Genomic DNA, 7,500 nt, shown 5'->3' on the forward strand with positions numbered 1-7,500 from the left:
TAGCTCTCTTAATCCTCATAACTTAGCCCTCTTAGCTCTGGCACTAATCTTGCTGCAAACTTGTGTACTTTATCAATTCTGGCGGTGATAAATGTGGACGGAGCAAGGAAATGATGCTAGCGAAAGATGTGGGGGTGGGTAAGGAGCCTATGGGGAAGGGGGGGGGGGTAAGGAGGCTGTGGGGGGTTATCTTGAGGTTATCTTGAGATGATTTCGGGGCTTTAGTGTCCCCGCGGCCCGGTCCTCGACCAGGCCTCCACCCCCAGGAAGCAGCCCGTGACAGCTGACTAACTCCCAGGTACCTATTTACTGCTAGGTAACAGGGGCATTTAGGGTGAAAGAAACTTTGCCCATTTGTTTCTGCCTCGTTCGGGAATCGAACCCGCGCCACAGAATTACGAGTCCTGCGCGACTCGTAATTAGGGACCCTTAACCCCCCACCCCCTGGGGTGGGGGGGGGGTTAAGGTAAACGACCGTAGATGCAGCCTAAGGTAGGGCATGAAGACAAGAGCTGAAGACCACACACACAAGGCATTACATTAAGACGACAATGCCACATTTTTCCCGCGAGAGCTTGGTCCTTCATCGGGTTATTAACAAAAACAAAATCAGTTATGTCTATGCCCTGGAAACACAAACCAAAATTGTCTCTATTTTCCGCTTGTTACAACTTGTAATAACGTTTTTACATCTTCGTTTAACGTGTTTATGACGTATTAGAACGTTGTTACAACTTGATATATTGGTTGTTATAACTGGTTAGGAGGTGTTAAAACCTGTTTGAACGTTGTACCAACGTCGTAGTTTCGGTGTGTGTTTAGCGGGTGGCACTGTCATTTTACCTTCTCTAATTTAAATTAACGATAACATTATAATTGTGTGTATAGCTAGTCTTTAGGTAGGTTATGTTAAGTGTTTTGGTTAGGTTGGAAATTATTGGTATTTACTGCTCATACATGAAGCATTTAAAGGTATGATTTGAAACCGAGTATAGAATGAAGCATTGTTCGAGACAAGGTCAAACGTAATCAGTTCTAAGTAGGTCTGAAAATGTTTTTCAGACTATTAAAGGAGATGCTTTTTCACAGAGATGGTAATAAACCCATGGAACCGCCTAACCGCCTAAGCCGTAAATGCCAAACTTTATAAAGGTCATTTGATTTTAAAAAGTCAAAGGTCCCTTCCAGCAGGACAAATGGCGGGACCTTTAACAAGCCGTCGACTTCGTATCCTCGTCGAGGACACTAAAGTGTTAGGGGCCCTCAGGTAAATTCAGGTAAGTCATGTGTAACCAGCCCGTCCTCATAAACAAAGGCTAGATGGTCGTTAATCCACTTGCCAAACCCAGTTTGTGAATGAAAAGAGTTTACACACTATGTTCGAACAGTTCTCGAACAGTGTTTGGCTGACGCAGCCTGTCCTCCAAACAAAGACCCAAAAGTGATTCCATGCACCCGCCAAACCCCCTGTTTATGAATGAAAAGCGATTTACACACGAATCACAACTGCTGAAGTTCGAACATTTCCGGAACAAGTGCTTCACTGACGAATTTTGTTCGATTCACAACGCTATAAATGCTTCACCCACGTACTACAAATACAAATAATCGCCAACAGAACCTAAACACCTAACCTAACCTATCCTATGCCTATATATGCACAATATGCTAATATATTATAATATTAACTTATACTTGAGAAAATTCCCGTTTTGAACAGCATGTAAAAATTTATGAATGCGTCTGTGGGGTCGACCGCTAGATGTAATGGACTTGAGTCGAGGACGGGTTGGCTGACGATCTCTCTCTTCCAACCACAACACTTTAAATACTTCACCCACGTTCCTCAAATGAAAATAATCACCAACAGAACTTAAACACTTAACCTAACCTACGCCTAACTTTACAAAGAAATTTAACATATAATATTAACTTATGAAAACAAACCAATTTTTAATACGCAGTATGTTAACATTTATGAATGTATTTGGGGAGAACGGCCGCCGTTCTAACGAGCCTAGCGTGAGGACGGGCTGTGTGTAACTAGATTTTTCATTCAACAACAAGGGGGTTTTGACGCCCGGGTTAATGAACATTTAAACACGAGGAAAGGCTGCATACTTTATTTCGCAGTCCGGAGCAATTAATGAATGCACCTTTGGGGACGGCTGCAGCTTGCACGAGCACCGCCGGAGGACGGATAACATAAAAAGGTGTTTTGGGTTCAGAATTAATGAGAATTTGGACATTGTTTACGAGGACGGTCTGACGTATGTCAAAATTTAGAGACGGACCATTCAAACAAAGAAAGTGAAGCTTTGTCTGAGAAAAGTTCGTCAGCGATCACTTGCATGAAGCTTTGTCTGAGAAAAGTTCGTCAGCGATCACTTGCAAGTCATGTGGTAACTGCCTATTCTCGTAACCCAAACCAACCTCAGACCAAGTCCATTCCATCCAGCGATCGACCCCAAAGACGCATTCGTCAATTCTAACATACTGTTCATTCAAAATAGGAATTTTCTCAAATATAAATTAATATTTTTATATATTTATAGTATACTGTGCATATTTAAGCCTTGGTTAGGTTAGGTGTTTAGGTTATGTTGACGATTATTTGTAGTATGTGGGTGAACATTTACAGCGTTGTGGTTCGAATACAACTGGTTAACGAAACATGTTGTGAGTCGTGTGTCAACCGTTTTTTCCATTCATAAACAGGGGGTTTCGCGGGTGCATGGAATGGACTTTGGCTTTGTTTATGAGGACGGTCTGCGTAAACACAGTCTGTCCTCGTAAATAAGGGGCAAAAGCTTGTTAATCCACCCGTCAAGCCTCCTGTTTATAAAAAATAACATTTTATTTTTGAAATGTGTGCCGAGCATCAAGTAAATGTAAATGAAATAACATTTTATGCACGACTTACAACTGATTACATTATATATGCTGGTTAGCATTGTAAATGTGTGGCCACGTCTGTGGTAGAAAATAATAATAATAATAATAATAATAATAATAATAATAATAATAATAATAATAAAACTGATTACATTTGAACTTTTCTCGAACAGTGCTTCACATACGCCCTCTGTTTGAATCCCAGCTCTTTAAATTCTTCAATCACGTCCTGAAAATTTACGATTGCTGCTTTGGGGTCGGCCGCTGCTTGGACGAGCGTAGCCCGAGGACGGCTTGGGTTCGTACGTTTCTGGATAGGCAAAAACCATTGTATGTTTAACCGAGTGGAAAACCGAGAGAAGGAGCTGGACCATTCATCCCTCAGCGACTCCTCCCAACCATTGATCACCGAAGCATATCCCCCCCTCCCCTTGCCCTCCTCCCCATTTCGCCCCCACCCCCAACCCCACCCTCGACCAACCCCTGACCTTCAAGGCGGCAGCTTCCACTCCACAACAAAGATTTAAACAAGCAAGATTGGATGTGAAAAACCGGTTTGGTCTATCACGGTATCGCTCATTGCTAGCACTGAATGATATTAACCAATATGAATAAATAGATAAGAAATAAAGGACAAGTAAATACAGAGATCTTGCTAGCGATGGAAGGCGTCTACAAATAGGAATGAGATTAAGAGTAACTGTTTTGCTTACCGAGGACGTTCCCAACATCAAGAAACTGTCGTAGTAAAATGCAGATACGAGAAGGGAGCTCCATTAAGTTTGAATAGGAATGATAAGAATTGTCAGGAGACACTGAATTGGGCGCCCGGCGACGGGAAAGGCACAATCCTAGAACAGCTAGAGGAAAGGCGGAGCACTAGAACCGAAGCTCGATCCTACAGGTAGAGACAGGCGAGTGTAGGGTCCTCATCGCCCTCCCGAGAGGGAGCTGCCCAGCACCTGCCGCTGCAAGAGAGCCAAGGACGTTCCCACGCTGCCCTAGCTACTGCCCCTCCCTCCCTCCCACAACATCCCCTCCCCACAACCCCCCACCCCTAAACCGGGCACCAGTGCAAGGAAATGACACGGGGAGGTCTGCGGGAGTAGAAGGAGGACGTGTGACAGTGTTGAGATGAAGCAGTATGTGGCGAGGCTGGCTCTGTATGTACAGGAAATATTTATATTGCCTACATGATATTTATTTTGTGTCTAGCTGTTATGTGGGTCGAGGAGCAGGAAGCTGACCTTTGAAACGACATCTAGATAACACCACGGGGATTTACTGTGGCATGTTGCTGGAATGTGGATGTGGGGCAGGCAGGCAGGCAGTATGTTGTGAGGAGAAGACAGGGAAGTGTAGTAGAGGAGAGGCCACGACAACACTAACCCCGCCCACCCTCAACTACTAAACCTCTCTCACGTTTTGGATGCACTAGCTTCAGTAAACTAACAAATTCACCAATTACAGTAGAAGAAACCCCGTTCAGCCTCAGAGCATCCAATATTCCTCTCAACTTCTCGACTCGCTCTTGAAGTCGCCACACAAGAAACAATATCTGCGAGATGTGATAAGTCTTAAGATTGACCAAGAATACTCCCAAACCATACTTTAATATCACAACGTTATGCATAAAGATCTGTAGTATAACGGATATATGAGTTACCTTTGAGGATCTGTGGTATATCTGATATAACAGATCCTTTGAGGTTCCTTCACGTAGTATATCTGGTACGTGTTTGTATCTTGTACTTTGTATATACGCGAAACAGTATTTTAAGTTTTCTTGGCGCAGTTTGTATGTCGTCTTCATACAGAAGCATTCTGCAACGACCCCAACCACGAACATTCTGTATGAGCAGCTTTACAATTACTTTTACCCAACATCTGCATTCTTTCGTTTATGTCTTTCTATCGTCTGGGTTCAGTACTAGTGAGTTACCTCAAGCAGCAAAGCAGGAGTAGAGTATGCCACCAATTGTATTATAATTATAAGTTAAATCATCTTTCAGGAAGCACATGTACTGCCACTGGCGTGTCCTAACAAGTCTAGCCTTGTGCTTGTCGGGGAAACTACTGTTTAGTAATCATCACCGACTGTCTACTGCTACAAAGCCAAATAAACAATTTGACTTTGACTTAGCGAGGTAAGACTGGTTGGGAGCTGGAGAAAGTGCCGGGTCCCACGAGTCCAGGCGGGGCCCAGTAGCACCAAAAACAACACAGTAGAGTGGATGGGGAGTTGCCGGACGGGTTGGAGGCGGATCCTGGGCACACACACCACACGCGCCTGCTTTTTTCCAGTCCCCGTCGTGTCGATAGGCGGCAAGTGTGTAGCAGTGGATCCCTGAAAACACAAACCGAAACTGTCTCTATTTTCCGCTTGTTACAACTTGTAATAAAGTTGTTACATCTTGGCTTAACGTGTTTATGACGTATTAGAACGTTATTACAACTTGCTATATTGGTTGTTATAACTGGTTAGGAGGTGTTAAAACTTGTTCGAACGTTGTACCAACGTCGTAGTTTCGGTGTGTGTTTGGCGGGGAGCTACGTTTGGGTTAGCCTCCCAAGTTCAAGTATGTTTATTGAGATAAGTAATAAATACATCTCAAAGGGATAGAGTAGCTTAGGCTATTTCTACCCCCCTAAACATTATTGCCAACAGCATTTGGTGTTCCCAGGCGGTCACCCATCCAAGTACTAACCAAACCCAACGTTGCTTATCTTCGCTGATCGGACGCGAAGCGGTGTTCTCAACGTGGTATGGCCGTTGGCATTTAGCCTCCCGTAGTGATCACCTGTGTTTACCCAATATTGACTGGGCTTGTGATAATTTCATATGGCACTGAGCTAGTAGTGCCTTCCAATCACTGACTGCGAAGAAGTGAGGTCTATCTGCATAGATTCATCTGCGTTTCCAGCTTCCATTATAAATTTAGAGCAAAACAAAAAAGACTAAAGAGGCTGTCCTTGCCCACATTGTCTATTCCCCTCAGTATTTGTTTTCAGAAGCCATCTTATCTCCACTGATCAATATCTCATATTAACGCTATGACGTTGTCTTCCCTTAACAAATCATCTGGAAGCTAATGACATTAATTGAAAAAAGTAGTACCCTGAAGACATACAAGGTATATCGACCTTTAACAACTGTATAATGTAAATTAATATGCTAATTATTATTAAAAAATAAAGTAAATTAAAATACAGGTTTAAAATTAAGCAACATGTACAAATAAAATGCAAATTCAGGAAATATGGTCGCCTATTTAGAACAGTAAATACGTATAGGAAGTATCATAAAAACTTACCAGACCAAAAAAATATATTATCCGAGAGTGGTTCTCGGGCCTGTGCGAGTGAGTCGATGTGAAACAGCTCTGGAGGGGGGGGGGGGGGGGTGGCACAAGCATGCTGTGTAGCGGAACATAACAGTTACGTTGAACTAGCTACCAATTGACGAAGGACAGACATTTTAATAAGATAATACATAAAAGGGACAAAAACCTAGCTGTTAAATTAGTTCCTGGAGGGCAAGAACTATTTACGACAATACTTATCGGAGTGAAGCCCAAGAAAAAAACTGGTTAAACTGGCCAAACAAACGTTGGTTTGATGCGCCTTCCACATGGGCAAAGGACGTTGGGGAAAGGGGCAGCTCACTGGTATGTGTGTGTCACGGGGTGTAGAGGTCCCACTTTGGGTACCAGTGATGACATTTCATTTATACTGGAGCAACCCTTTAGAGCCACACCAACATGACACAAGCCACAAACAAAATTCCTATACACACACTATACTAAATATGAGGACGTGGTATAGGTTAAGTAATAATTGTAATTAAGAAGCAATAAGATGCTTATCTTAACATACTAAGAAGGTTAGGTGAGGTCGGTGTTTTCTATGAAGCGTTTCAAGGTAAACTAAAATATTTACAATCAATTAGTATGTCACATATACACTTATTAAATAAGCCAATGTTGACTATAAGCAAGTGTGAGAACGGGTTGCACGTAAGAGGGCAGAGGCCAACACACAGCAGGGAGTTTGTATCTAGATTCCTGCTGGTGTCAATGAGCTTCGTATACACATGAATTACAGGGGAAGGTTGTGAGGTGATAGAGGACAGCCAACATCTGAATCTCTCTCTCTCACATGCACACAGATCGAGACTAATGCACACGTTGGAGAAGCAGGTGAGAGTGACAGGGAAGGTGCTCAAGTGGATCGAGATATCAGCGGAGTTCCGTAAGGCCCATAATATTTCGATGTCAACGACCTAATGTCAAAACATCTCACCCTGCCCGGGAAGAACCCAGGACTATATGGGTGATAATCGATTGTGCTAATTAATTAGTGCTCTATAAGTCATCCACCTACAAGTCACCACCCTCAGTATATATCCGCTGAAGGCAGCACAAAGGGGAAATCTATCAAATCTAGCCCATCTGTATCATCAAAGAACATATCTCTAACAGTGCTTCGCTCATGACCTCAGTTTGAATCCGAACTCAGTAAACAGCCCGTCCTCGCATACAGACATCCAAGCTCGTTAATCCAGCCGCCAACCCCCCACCCCTCCTGTTTATGAATGAAAAGCGG

The 7,500-nt window shown here is 43.1% G+C and overlaps 1 protein-coding gene and 1 non-coding gene across 2 annotated transcripts in view; both read right to left on the reverse strand.

Moving 5' to 3' along the window:
* The window catches only part of LOC123770327 (protein hairy), a 91,752-nt gene that overhangs the window by 73,248 nt on the left and 11,004 nt on the right, over positions 1–7,500 (reverse strand). The gene's annotated exons all lie outside the window — the stretch shown is intronic.
* Positions 5,555–5,673, reverse strand: LOC123770438 (5S ribosomal RNA). Its single transcript, XR_006774341.1, has one exon. It is a non-coding gene; the product is annotated as a 5S ribosomal RNA (ribosomal RNA).

The sequence above is a fragment of the Procambarus clarkii genome, chromosome 42 (genome assembly GCF_040958095.1).
Source record: "Procambarus clarkii isolate CNS0578487 chromosome 42, FALCON_Pclarkii_2.0, whole genome shotgun sequence".
NCBI lineage: Eukaryota > Metazoa > Arthropoda > Malacostraca > Decapoda > Cambaridae > Procambarus > Procambarus clarkii.